Raw genomic sequence first — 15719 nt, 5'->3', positions numbered from 1 at the left:
AGATAGATAGATAGATAGATATCCTCATATGATAACTTGCTTCATCATCTGAAGAATTAATATCTTAGTATTTATCTCTTCAATCACTGCCGCGTTTGTATCGGTGATTTGCTGTAATAACGTAATTCACCCCGGATAACCTCATAACATGGTTTTTCCTAGATACAGATATCAAATCCAATTTCAATTTTTTTTTTTTTTTAGTTAATAGTTTTTATTTATAATTTTTTGCTTTTCATCATCATTCTGCGTTATTGCATATTTTTTTCTTCATCCATGATTTTTAGTTTTCTGTAAAAGAAAACTATTGTGCCGGCTTTGTCTGCCCGTCCTAACTTCTTCTGTCCGCCCTCAGATCTTAAAAACTAATGAGGCTAGAGGGCTGCAAATTGGTATGTTGATCATCCACCCTCCAGTCATCAAACATACCAAATTGCAGCCCTGTAGCCTCAGTAGTTTTTTATATTTAAGGTTAAAGTTAGCCTGGACTGTGCATCTGGCAACGATATAGGCCAGGCCACTGCCGGGCCTTGGTTAAAGTTTCGTGGGGCGCGGCTCATACAGCATTATACCGAGATCACCGAAAGATTTATCTATTTTCGGTGGCCTTGATTATACACTGTACAGAAAACTCGATTGTGCCGAAGAGACTTCGGCGCATTTTTTACTTGTTTTAATTGTGGCACCCTTCACTTGATTTCATAAACGCCTCGGTTCACAGGACAACGTTGAAATTCCGACTTATTAATGCATATACATTAGTTTTCAGTTTGAGTGACCACATAAATAACTCTGAGATCTCGTTAGTTCAAATTATTACATAAGGAAGGATAGGTAGGCCTATATCACCTGAATTTTGTTCCATACGCAAACACATTTTCAGCAACTTAATTTTCACTCCTGTTATTAATATTAATAGTAGAAATAGTTGTACAATTCGTGCACACATCCTCAGCAACATAATTTACAATCCTATTATTATTAATATTAACAACAGAAGTAGTAATGGAAAATGCGCAAATATTTGTATGAAAGAAGCCTTAAAGGCCATTAACTAACAGAGAACTTCAAAACACAGAATGCCCGTAGGCGAGAATAACGAGAGAATGAAACACAAAGACGAATCAATAAACAGGTAAATACATTAGTAGCTAGAAAAAACATTTTTATATCTAAACAAAAATGTAAACAAGGAAAACTAAGGCAACACTTTAGCAAAAACATGTTTTTGCATCCTATAATACTTGATGATTTTTTTTAGGCAGCGATGATTTCTCCGTATTTGATGCGACGCAAATTAATAACACCAGACCAATCAGTAAGTCGCCTTCAGTTTATGTGCCAGGTACTGTCATCTCCACTATCATGAACGTGGGCACTTGCCATTAGTGTTAACTTTCATATAAGTATCGCTGGTGTTGTATCAGTTTCCTTGTAAGTATGTGGGCGGCATAAATGTCACAATAAAGTAAGCTGTGCTAATTGGTCGTATTTGATGTGAAAGTTACTATAATTGTAACGACTGCGTCATTTGAAGGAGTGGCCTAGTTTAGCTTATATATATATATATATATATATATATATATATATATATATATATATATATATATATATATATATATATATATATATATATATATATATATATATATATATATATATATATATATATATATATATATATATATATATATATATATATATATATATATATTTTATATGTGTGTGTATGAGGGGTGAGTGTGGGTACGTGTGTCTAACCTAGAGTTATATGATAAAACAATAACAAATAGAGACTACGAAAAACGACTATAAATGTGAAAGCATTCGTAATCAAAAGGAAAGTAATTTCAGAAGCAAGCAAGTCGTTCAGAGTATTTTTTTTTTTTTTTTTTTTTTACTTTCAGCAAATCCGCTTGTGCCCGAGTAAATTCAAATTCTAATGTGATCACTGACAATAAAATAGTACGAGGCAGATTACCAACGAAGCCATGCAACCACAGCGCGATTACGGTACTGCTGTTAGCGTTTTTCTGCGGCTGTTTGTTGCTGTCGGCTCGAGGGGATGCGCTGTTAAATTAAGTATACCTTAGTTTAACCAGACCACCGAGCTGATTAACAGCTCTCCTAGGGCTGGCCCGAAGGGTTAGACTTATTTTACGTGGCTAAGAACCAATTGGTTACCTTGTAACGGGACCTACAGCTTATTGTGGAATCCGAACCATATTATACCGAGAAATGAATTTCTATCACCAGAAATAAATTCCTCTAATTCTTCATTGGCCGGCCAGAGAGCTCTACCGACTCGTCCAATGAGGAACTGAGATGCGCTGTTGATACACAGCATAATGTTGGAGCCAATAAATATAATTCATTAAATCTTGGCTCGTGATGCTTACGTTATGAAAAGATTTTTTTTTTTTTTTTTACAGTACCAGACTTTAATGTAAGTCAGACTGTATACGAGAACGCCTCAATCAAACCAACTTTTTCATTAACATGATGTCCTCCATCTCTCCACATGACCAGACAACCTCCAACTCTCCACCTACGCTAACCTTGATATATCTTTCTACTTCCACGTTTCTCACCCTTTCAATCATTCTTACTCTACATATTTTATGCAAACAGTTAATCACAACAACCTCGACTTTTTTCAATCGTTGCATAACACATCTGCACTTCAGTTCCACAAAGGAGAGTTGGCTCAACACTGCCTTCATGCATTCCAACTTTGGTAAATGTATGCATTCTTCTTCTCTTCCATGACCTTTGCATACACTCCTCTACCTTCCTAGCTTACCCTTTTCTGCAAATGTACTCCCAGCTACCTATACCTATATGCTTCCATTTGTACACCATCCATACAAATAAACATTGCTCCATCTTATTCCTGCTTTCCATTTACCCTCGTAATCTCACTCTTGCTTATATTCACTTTCGTCTTTTTCATCTTAGAAGTCTTTCAAAATCTTCTACTATCCTCGCATTTTTTCTTCACTGTATCAACCAGACTCATTATTCATCTCAGACCCCACTCACAACACCTCCTTCCTCTCTCACAACTTTACACCCACAGGCGGCCAGTGTTCCGGAAATTTTCTGTAGAAAGTGTTCCTCCACGATTTAGCAGATAAAGTAAGAATGTGACCAAACCGTTGAGTTGTTGAAATTATTTTTCTCTGAAACCAACCCATTCGGGGAAACGTCTTATTATCGAAGAAAATAATTTATATACTGTATGTATACTGCCTAAAATGGAAGACTGCAGTATCTGCAAAAATACAACACTGAGAAAAATGGTATATACTGCAGGTTTTCCCCTTGCCCCACTACTGATTTTGCAGATACCGCAAATGTGACCCCCTAAATAAAGCATTGAAGAATCATTCTGAAACTGCAGTAACTTGTGTATTGTTTCAAGAGCCCAATAGGTGGCATATCTCAATTTCGAAAATTTTGTATATATTGCATTTTTCCATTTTAGGACAGAATACACACGAGTATATGTGAATTTTGTCACATACGCCGTGACATTATTTATATTCACAAACATTAAGGTACAAATGTAGTTTAATATCAAATTCAGTCGAATTTCCAGTAAACACCGGAAGAGGATTTACAACCTCACTTGATCGTCTAGTGGTCAGCGTCGCTGAAAAGTCCCAAACCATTCGGTGGTTCGAGTCCACCTGGTGACGAATCGCTTATCGCTTATCAATTCCCCTTCGTTGTTTATTCCGAGGTTTAGTTGAATTGAATTAAATGGAATATAGAATTTTGGCCAAAGGCCAAGCACTGGGACCAATGAGGTCATTCAGAGCTGAAACAGAAATTGACAGGAGAAGGTCTGAAAACCTCAAAGGAGGAAAACAGTTGCGCTATGAATCAATTGTTAGGAAATGGTGGATAGCAAGATGGAAGAAAGAGAATACGAAAGGAGGTGCAGTAAAAGGAACGAAAGGGGTTGCAGCTAGCGGCCGAAGCCACGCTGCAAAGAACAGTGAATTTGATATTAAAAAAACATTTGTAGCCTAATGTTTGGAAACAGATACGTGTATATGTGTGCGTGCAAGCGTGTGTGTATATGTGTAGCCAGTTGTTGTTACACATAAACTACCCTAATACAACTCTCCTTGCATTTTAATAGTTTACTTACATTTTTTTTCTATTTGTTAATTAATTTGTTAAATATTTTTTTTAATAAGTGATCACTTCTTCCTGCATTTCTCTTTACTTCCTGTTACTTCTTTCTAATGAACCCATGTTTGGAAGCTTGAATTTCAAATCATGGCCCCCTGTGGGCTTCCATTGAATAGCGTTCATCTTTTGAATAATAATAATAATAATAATAATAATAATAATAATAATAATAATAATAATAATAATAATAATAATAATGTTATGATGATGATGATGATGATGATGATTATTATTATTATTATTATTATTATTATTATTATTATTATTATTGCCTGCCTGAGGCGAATTCTCCTCAGGCGGAGCCTTCTTTCGCGCGCGAGGAGAATTGCCTCAGGCAGCCAATAATAATAATAATAATAATAATAATAATAATAATAATAATAATAATAAGCATTTGTCTCTGCGCAAAGCACACAACATTGGAGTCCCTTTTGAAGGACTGGCGAGAGAAGAACGCCTCCTTCCACACCATCCCCCGATCACAACACAGGGGCGTCGCTCGGCCATTCAAACCCGGGACGCTGCTCTTCCATCATAATTTCTCTCCCTCCACAACAAAAGTGACCAAAATAGCGAGGTCGTGTTAATGGCTAATATATATAGATGGATGACGGGGCGTGTTCCCCACCCCCCCCCCCACCCCGCCCCACCCGCTGTGGCTGTTTACTATTTACTTCCACGCACTGAATAACGATGCATCACACCTCCCCGCCAGCTTCGATTAGAGGCGACAAGGACATATTAAATGGTCGTTGGCTGCTGTAAAGGGAAATGCCTTGGCCTTTTATTACTGGGGTCCCTCTGCGCCTGCGCAGGTAGAGATTTGATTGCTCGGAGTCGTGCGACCTTAGCTTTCTCGCTGCTTGATTGTCATTTTTTTTTTTTTTTTTTTGATATTCAATCAAGACTCCTTTCTTTCTGCATATCTCTCTTCGTCTTTCTTTCTTTATATCTTCAAGTTTTGGGGGAGTCCTCTCATACCTCATTTGCTCACATTCGATTTTCAATTTTTTATTTATTTCTTTTCGAAATTTAACATTCATTATTTTTTTAATCTTTCGTTATCTTATTTCGACTCTTGCCGTTTTCTTTCACTGTCTTACATTCTATTCCCATTTTTTTTTAACTTTTGTACATTCTACTTCCATTTTTGTTATTTCACTTTCATTTAATATTGTTATGTATTCTTACATTCTGTTCCCATTTTGTATTGTTTGGCTTTTTTTCATTCTATTACCATTTTTTATTGTTTCATTTTCTTACCTTCCATTCCCATTTTTTTTTTCTCTTTCTTATATTATATTCCCATTTTCTTTGTTTCATTTTCTTCATTCTATTCTCATTTTTTATTGTTTTACTTTCTTCATTCTATTCCCATTTTTATTGTTTCACACTTTCTTACCTTCTATTCCCATTTTTTATTATTTCACTTTCGAACAGTCTGTTCCCATTTTTTATTGTTCCACTTTCTTATATACTAGTCCCATTTCTTATTGTTCCATATTCTTATATTCAATTCCCTTTTTATTGTTTCGTTTTCATACATTCTATTCCCATTTTCATCGTTTCACTCTTTCTAATATTTTATTCCCATTATTTATTGTTTCACTCTTTCTAACATTCTATTTTCACTTTTTGTTCTTCCATTTTCTTACATTCTATTTCCTATTTTTTACCGTTTCACTTTCTTACATCGTTCCCATTTTTTATTGTTTCACTTCATTAAATTCTATTCCCATTTTTTATTGTTTCACTTCATTGAATTCTATTCTAATTTTTTACTGTTTCACTTCATTAATTTCTATTCCTATTTTTCATTGTTGCACTTCATTAAATTCTATTCCCATTTTTTATTGTTTCACTTCAGTAATTTCTATTCCCATTTTTAGTTTCACCTCATTAATTTCTATTCCCATTTTTTATTGTTTCACTTTATTAATTTCTGTTCCCATTTTTTATTGTTTCACGTCATTAATTTTATTCCCATTTTTTATGGTTTCACTTCATTAATTTCTATTCCCATTTTTTTATTGTTTCACTTCATTAAATTCTATTTCCATTTTTTATTGTTTCACTTCATTAATTTTTATTCCCATTTTTTATTGTTTCACTTCATTAAATTCTATTCCCATTTTTATTGTTTCTCTTCATTAATTTCGATTCCCATTTTTTGATTTATAGGTCTCCTATCGGTCTGCGTTTGGTCTCTAAGGCTGACCCTTGTAGCTTGTCGGTTATTTCAAAGCATCCTTGATACCTTGATAATTGCAAGAATGATCTCAAGGGCAAATTCAGCAATGCGTGTATTTTCCACCTGGGCAACGACGTCCGTAGCCTTCTGCAGATGGTGAGCGTAGCCTAAAGGTACCGCAGCTGGGCTCATAAACAACTGTTACTCAAAATTGCAACCGATTCTAGGCGTCTGGTGTGAGCAGCAACGGGTTCTTATAAATGACAAAAACCAGCAGATTGAGAATGATTGAAAAAGTGTCTTTTCATTCGGGTCATTAAGTATGACCTCATGTGAGGTATAAAGACAAATGATTTTATGCTTGTGAGTGAAGTATTCTTTATGATACCATTCAAATTATATTGATTGAAATGTGTTTGCCTACGTGCGGTCACACAAACACACACACACACACACGCACATTATATATATATATATATATATATATATATATATATATATATATATATATATATATATATATATATATATATATATATATATATATATACATATATAATATATATTTTTATATACATATATATGTTCATATATTTATTTACTTATTTTATGTATTTATTTAGTATTTATATTTATTTATTTATTTAGTTATTTACATGTGTGTGCCTATTTACCAGCTGTTTAACATCTCTCAGGGAATTTCTGTGTATTCAGTAATGTTAGTCTAATGAAGCATTATCTTTTTTTTTTACCTTAAGTTGAATGGATTACGTGCATATCCTCCCCTTTCAGTTGAAATTGCATAAATATTTTGAAGGTGTTTTTATTGTCATACATAAATGTAAACAATATTTCTGTTTATATATATATACATATATATTACTTGGTTTATTTATATATAAATATATGATATTAATATTATATATGTATATGTATATATATATATATATATATATATATATATATATATATATATATATATATATATATACATACACACACATATAAGAGAAGCAGATGTTGATTATCATATGCCAACAATTTATTTCATTTCCTATTCTGGTTTAGTGTTTGAGCCCGAGCTCTGTGTTGGGGCCGGTTTATGTCTGTATCAAACACGCTTTGTACAGACCTCCAAAGGAATTCCACCGGGTAAGCCTTTCTGTAAACATTGGCGGGCGGGGAAAGGCTCGGTTGGTGCACAAAGGATATATACCCTCGCCATCCTACTACTCCTGTGGTACCCTCTCCCCACCATCCTATCCCTCCTCCTCATCCTCCTCCTCCTCCTCCTCCTCCACCTGCCCCCTTGCCTATCCTTATCCTCCTCCTCCTCCTCCTCCTCCTACTCCTCCTCCTCCAGTACCATCTCCTACCCCTCCTCTCCCTCTCTTCTCCTTCTGCCCTCCTTCCTCCTTCCCCCCCCATCCTCCTCATCCTTATCCCCTGTCTACCACCTCCACCCTAACTCCATACGATCATATACATAGACACACACACACTCACATACACCTCTCCCTCCCTCACCCTATTATCTCCTGTACCCCTGTCCAAGTCTCTCTCTCTCTCTCTCTCTCTCTCTCTCTCTCTCTCTCTCTCTCTCTCTCAATATTTTTCATATCTCCAGTCTTTGGTTGTAAACATAAACTACAGACTAAATTGCGAGCATTTATCACACAACTTTTCTTTGGATCGTGTTACGGATATTGAATCTTGATTGTAAATTGTAAATAAATCTGTGCAGATACTACTACTACTACTACTACTACTACTACTACTAATGTTACTAAACCTACTACTACTATTACAGCTATTAATAGCACTACTGTTATTGTTATTACTACTATCCTGTGCTGCAGATTCCCTTGAACCATTATTATTATTATTAAGATCTATTTGAGCTAAGATCTCTTTGAGCTCCTCTCTCTCTCTCTCTCTCTCTCTCTCTCTCTCTCTCTCTCTCTCTCTCTCTGCGCATACATATCCATACGGCGGACTCATATACGAGACTGTCTCCATTTGCCGGTCTCTGTCCAGAGGTATCTCTCTCTCTCTCTCTCTCTCTCTCTCTCTCTCTCTCTCTCTCTCTCTCTCTCCTCCTCTCCTTGTCGATCATTTCAAAACTGCTGTGTTCGACCATGAAGACCCAGGGCTGTTAAGAGTCTCCACTAACGGTTTATCCCCCTTCGCGTACGGTCTTATAGAGTTCGTATGCGTATATCCATACGTATATTCATACATACAGGCATAAATGCATGCGTACGTACACTACTTAAAGGCATTCATCATTTAGTGGCATTTTTAAATTCATACTCAATATTATCTGTTCAGTGCATACGGACAAAGATATATGCATGCATGTGTTATTTACTGTTTACTGTTATTACGTTTAAAATAGATGTTGAATTTATACTTATTTCCATTTTAAAAATTTGTTATCTTATAAATTTGTTATTACATTTATGATCGAAAATCTAGTAATGTTTTACGTACTTACAAACATAATCTATTGTGTTGACATTACATTAATAACGGCCGGTGTGTACATACAGTAAATAAAACACACACACATATATATTATATATGTGTGTGTGTGTGTGTGTTTATGGTTTAGGTTACGTCATATAGTATATGAATATAAACTGAAAGCATAGATAAATACTGTATGCAAATAAGTGAGTCTGCATAATTATGGTTTCCGCGCTTACACAGAGTCAGTAATTTAAAATGCCGTTGAAAATTATGTCAGTAAAATCAGGAAGATTCATACTGGTAGATAGATAAATATTATAATAATTTGTAGTAGGAACAGGATGGCGTTCCTTGATTATAATAAGCCAAGCAATGCATTATGAATATGAATTAATATCATTAATATGTGGTACTTGTAGAGAGAGAGAGAGAGAGAGAGAGAGAGAGAGAGAGAGAAATCGGGCGCACTTTATTCCAATCTGTAACTCATCACATAATTTTGTATTGGAATTCATTGAAATACAGCCGCAAGAGATGGCTTTGGTCATTTGCATATGCAATACGTTGAAATATATAGTTACATTAATGAATGGCAAATGGGAGCTTCCCCCCACCCCCAACCCCTTCCCTCCCAATCTCCCCCACCCACGCCCCCCACCACCTTCCCGCCCACCCCAGACCCTGGATATTGCCGCCGACATCATCATCATCATCATCATCATCATCATCATCATGTTTTCCATTAGATAAATGACATAAAATGTATTTACATAATGCTGAAGTTATATCGAGATAGTGGGGATGGGTGACAGTATAATCCTAGCATGTATAGCCTTTACTCTCGGTGCGACATTTTATTCGGCCCGGATGATGCTCGACATTACGGCTATCTGTTTCAGAGGGTCACGTAAATTCACCGGCGCTTTATGTATATATATATATATATATATATATATATATATATATATATATATATATATATATATATATACATATATATATATATATATGTGTGTGTGTGTATATATATATATATATATATATATATATATATATATATATATATATATATATATATATATATATATATATATATATATATATATATATATATATATATATATATATATATATATATATATATATATATATATATATTCACCCTCCCATTGTTGTTCTTGAGAGGGTGGCACCAGGGTATAATGCCTTTTGGTTCTTATTTTTCATTTCTCGATCCACAATCCACAACCAATGCTGGTACCCCCATCCACAACTAGATCGACTTGTGGGCGGCAGGCAAGTCGAGACTGAACCACAGTCCATGCTGTTGCGAGTTGAGTGCAGTACCCTATTCATTAATTATATGAGTATTAATCTCGTAATGTTGTCGTTGCATTAAATACTAATGTGATCATCATTTTTATTGTTATTTGTACGTTTTCTTCCCCGTTAAGCACCTTCTCCGAATGATTGAAACTCATTAGGAGTGGTTGAAAAATGGCAATAAAAGTTATTAGGCTTTAGTCCCCTTTTTTTGGCAAAACATCCGATTAAGGAAAAGAAAGCGCTGATGAAACCATTATTCCGATAATCATCTTTCTCTTTTTCATCCCCCTATACATTTCGGCGGAAAAGAAATATATTTGAGAGAGAGAGAGAGAGAGAGAAAGAGAGAGAGAATCTTTGTTCGCTTACTTGAAGCGTATTTGGGAGAGAGAGAGAGAGAGAGAGAGAGAGAGAGAGAGAGAGAGAGAATAGATTCATTGCTCGCTTACTTGAAGCGTATTTGGTAGAGAGAGAGAGAGAGAGAGAGAGAGAGAGAGAATCTTTGTTCGCTTAGTTGAAGCGTATTTGAGAGAGAGAGAGAGAGAGAGAATAGAATCATTGTTCGCTTACTTGATTGTATTTGAGAGAGAGAGAGAGAGAGAGAGAGAGAGAGAAATCATTGTTCGCTGCCTTGAAGCGTATTTGATAAAGAGAGAGAGAGAGAGAGAGAGAGAGAGAGAGAGAGAGAGAGAGAGAGAGAGAGAGAGAGAATGAATATCGCGGTTCGCCTATTTGAAAAGGGTAAAACAGAAATGCTATAAAGAAAAGATGAAAAAGATTCCCCCTCTCCCCTTTTTTAAATTCCCTCATTCACCATCCTTTCAAAACGGTCTTAATTTGCAACCACCGATAAAGAGAGAGTCTTAGATTGTATTTACCGTAGGGGGAACCGCGCAGATCTTCCTACAACAATTAGATTGCAAGAGTCGATGTGCTTGCTTGCTTTTGGCCGTCTGAATCTCTCTCTCTCTCTCTCTCTCTCTCTCTCTCTCTCTCTCTCTCTCTCTCTCTCTCTCTCTCTCTCGTCCGAATCCACAGGTTTCTTCGCTTTTATGTTTATAATTTTTTACGTCGATGTCTGTTTCCCTGTTTTTTTTTATGTTCTTTGTTTATTTCTGTCTCTTCTTTTTCATTCTAGTTTGTCTGTCACTTGCTTCCTCTGACGGTCTTCCTTTATTATGTGTCTGTTACGTTTGTTTCTCCTTCATATCTGTTTGTTTGTGTGTGTGTGTGTGTTTGTGTTCAGTATGTTTGTCGTTTGTCATTCCTCCGCTGTGTCTGTCTCCCAGCATAATCTAGCCGTGTGGGCGTTTGTTTGTTCCTGTGGTGTTTCTAAGCAACACGAAATCTTTATGAAATGGTTGGTAATATATTTCCCAATTTGTGTGCCTTCTTTTCGTCCCCCTCCTCTTCCTCCTCCTCCTACCTCCCTCCTCCTCCTCCTCCTCCTCCTCCTCCCCTCACACAACATACTGCTCTCCTCCACCTTCCCTTCCTCCCTCTTTCCGGAGCTGAGCTTGAGATTTAGTAGAATTTAAATCCATAATGCCATGTACAACCTCTCAGAATGTGTAAGCTCACCTCTTTGAAGGTGTTGAGGGCGCGTGTACGTCCGCCAATTTCCACGCCCCGATTACACCTTCCTAAGCCAATAATCTAACTTTATTGAGGGTATCTGATGGTTGGGGCATTATTCCGTCTACAAGCTTTAAATAATCTCCTAATTCCACGATCAGTGTTAGGAAAGCAAATAAGAGCTCAAAAGGCCATCATAATCTTGCCTGGGCCAAGTCTCACAATCTTCTCCCCCCCTCCCCCTCCCCTCCCCTCCCCACTTTCCTTCTTCTTCTACCTCTCTCCCCTCCCCCTCCCGCTTTCCTTTCAATTCTCTTTCTATTTTTCTCTCCTTTGCTCTCTTTCTCTTTCTGTCTGTCCAAGGCGCGCCTTCTTGCTCTGCTACAACGACCAAGCTTTTGTCAAAATCTTTTGCGTAGAAGCGTTTCGTTCTGTAACCGTGTGTTATCTCGTAAATACATTCATGATTAAAGTAGGAAAATGGTAAAATGTTTGGAAGGCCCCAAAAATTTCTCCAATTTTTGTTGTCAGAAGCGCACCAACTCTCTCTCTTCTTCTCTCTCTTTCTCTCTCTCTCTCTTTCTCTCTCCCTCGCTCCCCCCCCTCCCCCGATCCCCCATGCGCGCTTATTCCCATCAATTCCGCTACGTCAGCAGTGGCTCCTCCCTCTGCGCCGATTGGCCGCCTGGAGGAGAGCTGGGCCAATCGGAGGCGCGGGAATATCATGGCGCCGCCCTCCTCGTTATGCGCAGTTGAGTAATTTTGTTCCCTGACGTGAACCAAGCCCCGCCTAAGGGCTGCTTTATGTTGAATATGTTTGAGCTATTGAAAACTTTCCCTGCGTCTCTCTTTCAATTCTAGCAAGTTTTAATACTGCGGGAGTCAGGCCTAAGCCTCAGTAAAGTTGCAATCAAGAAAAAACAGAGCAGCGTAACGTAAGCTGTGGCAACGACTGCTGGTGCCTGTAAGACATCATCATCAACATCACCATCATCATCATCATCATCATCATCATCATCATCTCCTCACCCAGACCACCACTTCACCAAGGTAAGTGCCTAGACAGTACTTAGCTCAAGATCCAGTTTAATTCTTATTTGGGAAAGCTTACGATTGGCCAAGCTTGGGAATCTCAGATAATCTTGCCCTAATCAGCTTTGTGACATTTTTAAGACTTAATATTATCATTGGCGGCCCTGGCCTAGGCGCGCCACCCAAGGTTTTAAGTTGTCTGTCCCAAGGCACGTATCTTTGCCTTGGCTGCTCTTGCTTCGTCGTCGGAGGAAGTATATATGCTGTGCGTGTGTGAGTGCGTTTTTTTTATATGTGAGGAGAAAGGAAGAGAGGAAAGGGGACGATAAGGAAGGGCCGGAGCGCGAGAGTTTTTGCCTAGAAGAGACTTTTCCGCCTGACGAGAAAAGTGGACATCTCAAGTTTCCTTAGGAAAGAGGCCGACGGAGGCGAAAGCTCTGGACACCTTCAGATGGAACGGAGGGAGATCTGGGCCTCTCTGCCTACCTTTGTCTTCTTCTTCTTCTTCTTCTCCCGCCGGAGGAGGAGGAGGAGGAGGAAGAGGAGGACGAGGAGAAGGAGGAGGGTGGGTAGAAGAAAAAGGAACGAGAGCAATCTCCGGTTCGGGAACCGCTGTCCGGCTCTTCCACTCTCAAGGTTGGTTTCGGGGGATGTTTGGGAAGGACACCTTCCGTCCACAGGGGCAACGTGGCCTCAAGTCCGCTGGTCCGAACGAGAAGTGTGGGATTCGTGGTGGTGCTCGTGAAAATATAAAATACAATTTATCATGATAACACCGTTGCAATACGCAGAAAAACAAGTGTCTTGACATGAAGAAAATAAACTGAAGTTAAGTAGTTGTTACATAGTGTAGTGCCAGGAGTTTTCTGTGTAGGTGGTTTTGTTTGTATTTATTTCTTACTCCAAACCGACGCTGTAGAAGCGTCCGCAATCTCGTTTCCGGCAAACAGAAATTCGCTCTTGATGTTAACCTGTGAAAGAGGTTGTCCATTTATTTCATTGCAGCAATTGTAAATTTATGTTTTTTTAACATTTTCATATTCCCTTCGATTGCCGAAATGCATCGACCTCCACGTTACGGCAATACAGGGCACACGAAGACTCGCCCTAAACGCTGCATCTCCGACGAATGTCAGACAAAGAGAAGCCAAACTGAAAGAAATAAAAAAAGACACGGATGTTGTCAATGCCTTCGACAAAAGACATTCTTTTGACAAAACAGGACGAAGAGGAGGATTTCCGTAAAAAGTTCTCTCCCCCAGCAAATGCTGCTCGAAATTCACAGAAAGAAAAAAAAAACACACAGGAGAGGACGGGAAAAGATTCGCCGAGTTAATTAGCCGCAGATGTGGGAGGTAGACGAGAGTCTTTGATGTTCCGCGGCATCGCTGGCAATTAGGGAACCCGCGACAATGCATTCTGGTGGCTTTTATTTTACTGCATAGCTGCATTCTCCGATGGAATGGCGTTCGGCGTGTTTGATTTTTCCTTCTTTTTTTTATTCTTATTTTTCTCCCCCCAACGGCTCTTAGTTTTCACGCCAGTTATGAAAGGGACTGAGGTCGATTCTAAATCTCATCTTGGACTGGGTGTCGAATTGCAGTCAGCTCGCAATATCGCAGAGTATACTGCAAACTATAATTTAAAAATAATTATATTGAGATATCTCGTATTATGAAAATCATGACTTTATTTTTTTTTCAAGGAGAAGCGAAGAACTATTTTCATGTATGTGGAACTGAAGAACTGATATGATAAAATAATAACTTAGAACAGTAGAAGAGAGAGAAAGAGTGAGAACGGCTTCTGTCGTCGCGTCTTTCAAAAATTCCCCCGTTTGCCGATAACGGATGAGGATGTCCGCTACTGTCGTTCCGCCTGCCGTGGAATGTCGGCCCGATTTCGTTATCATATTTTATTGGTAGATGTGTCAAAATTTGATCCATTTTTCGCTAACAATCAGAAAATTAAAATTATAGCGACGATAATTTATAACATTTTGTTATACTGGCTGAACTGGGAGTAGACAAATATATTCATTTATAATTTGTACGCATATTATTGCCTGTTTATATGATGCTTACTTACGCAACGCGCGAACATTTATAAAAATGGCAGCACATGCTTGCAGAAGATATATGCAAATTTGATTACTGAAACAGCGAATCTAAAAAAATCTAAAAGTTATGTCAAGCAATTCCCAGTACTGTTGTTCTGTTCCCTGTTACCAGTATCCACGTCATAGAAAATCCGTCAAGGATATGTTTTATTTCCTCTCCTGGAATAACAAGGAAAAAATAAAAATCCCTTACTCGATAATTAAGATGGATTCCTGTCAAGTAAAACAATTATCAATTGGCGTATTCGATATGTGTTTTGAAATTAAAATATCCGGTACTTGAAAAATCAGATGAATATCTTGGAAATGGAAATGGAAAAATCAGATACATGGAAATTAAGATGAATATTTATTCAATACAGCACCCTCTTCATGAGATATTGGATGAATATCGGGAAATGAAATATCTAATCAAAATAATAAAAGATAAATTATTGAAATCTCCAGCAGTAACAAGGTGAATACATAAAAGACTAAAAATCCATAGCTTTGAATATAAAATGTAGATCTTTGAACCGAAAAATACAGCCGTGAAACTATAAAAATTTTTTAAAACAACACCTTTATTGCAAATTACAAGGTAAATATTTTAGAAATAAGATACTGGAAAATTAACCATCCCAACACTCAGATTATAAGACGTGCTTGGCAGATGAACATTCCAGGACCTGGAGCATAAGACTTGTTTGGGAAATGACATAGCATCAATAATGTACTGGAAAAGAGCGAACCCAACGCTTAGATTATAAGACTTTTGGCAGGTGAACATTCCAGGACCTGGAGCATAAGGAACACATCTGG

General features: G+C 37.5%; 1 protein-coding gene across 2 annotated transcripts in view; it reads left to right on the top strand.

The window, feature by feature from the left end:
• The window catches only part of LOC136846038 (homeobox protein OTX2-like), a 343077-nt gene that overhangs the window by 198459 nt on the left and 128899 nt on the right, over window positions 1–15719 (top strand). The window contains exon 1 of one of the 2 annotated variants that reach the window (XM_067116689.1): window positions 12544–12817. The exons of the other annotated variant lie outside the window; for it this stretch is intronic. The gene's annotated coding sequence lies outside the window, so the exon portion shown is untranslated. Of the gene's footprint in view, window positions 1–12543; window positions 12818–15719 lie in introns of those variants that run through there. 2 annotated transcript variants of the gene reach the window in all.

The sequence above is a fragment of the Macrobrachium rosenbergii genome, chromosome 14, assembly GCF_040412425.1.
Source record: "Macrobrachium rosenbergii isolate ZJJX-2024 chromosome 14, ASM4041242v1, whole genome shotgun sequence".
NCBI classification, from domain to species: Eukaryota; Metazoa; Arthropoda; class Malacostraca; order Decapoda; family Palaemonidae; genus Macrobrachium; species Macrobrachium rosenbergii.
Note: the sequence above shows the minus strand (reverse complement) of the source record. Positions and strands in the feature narration are given on the sequence as shown.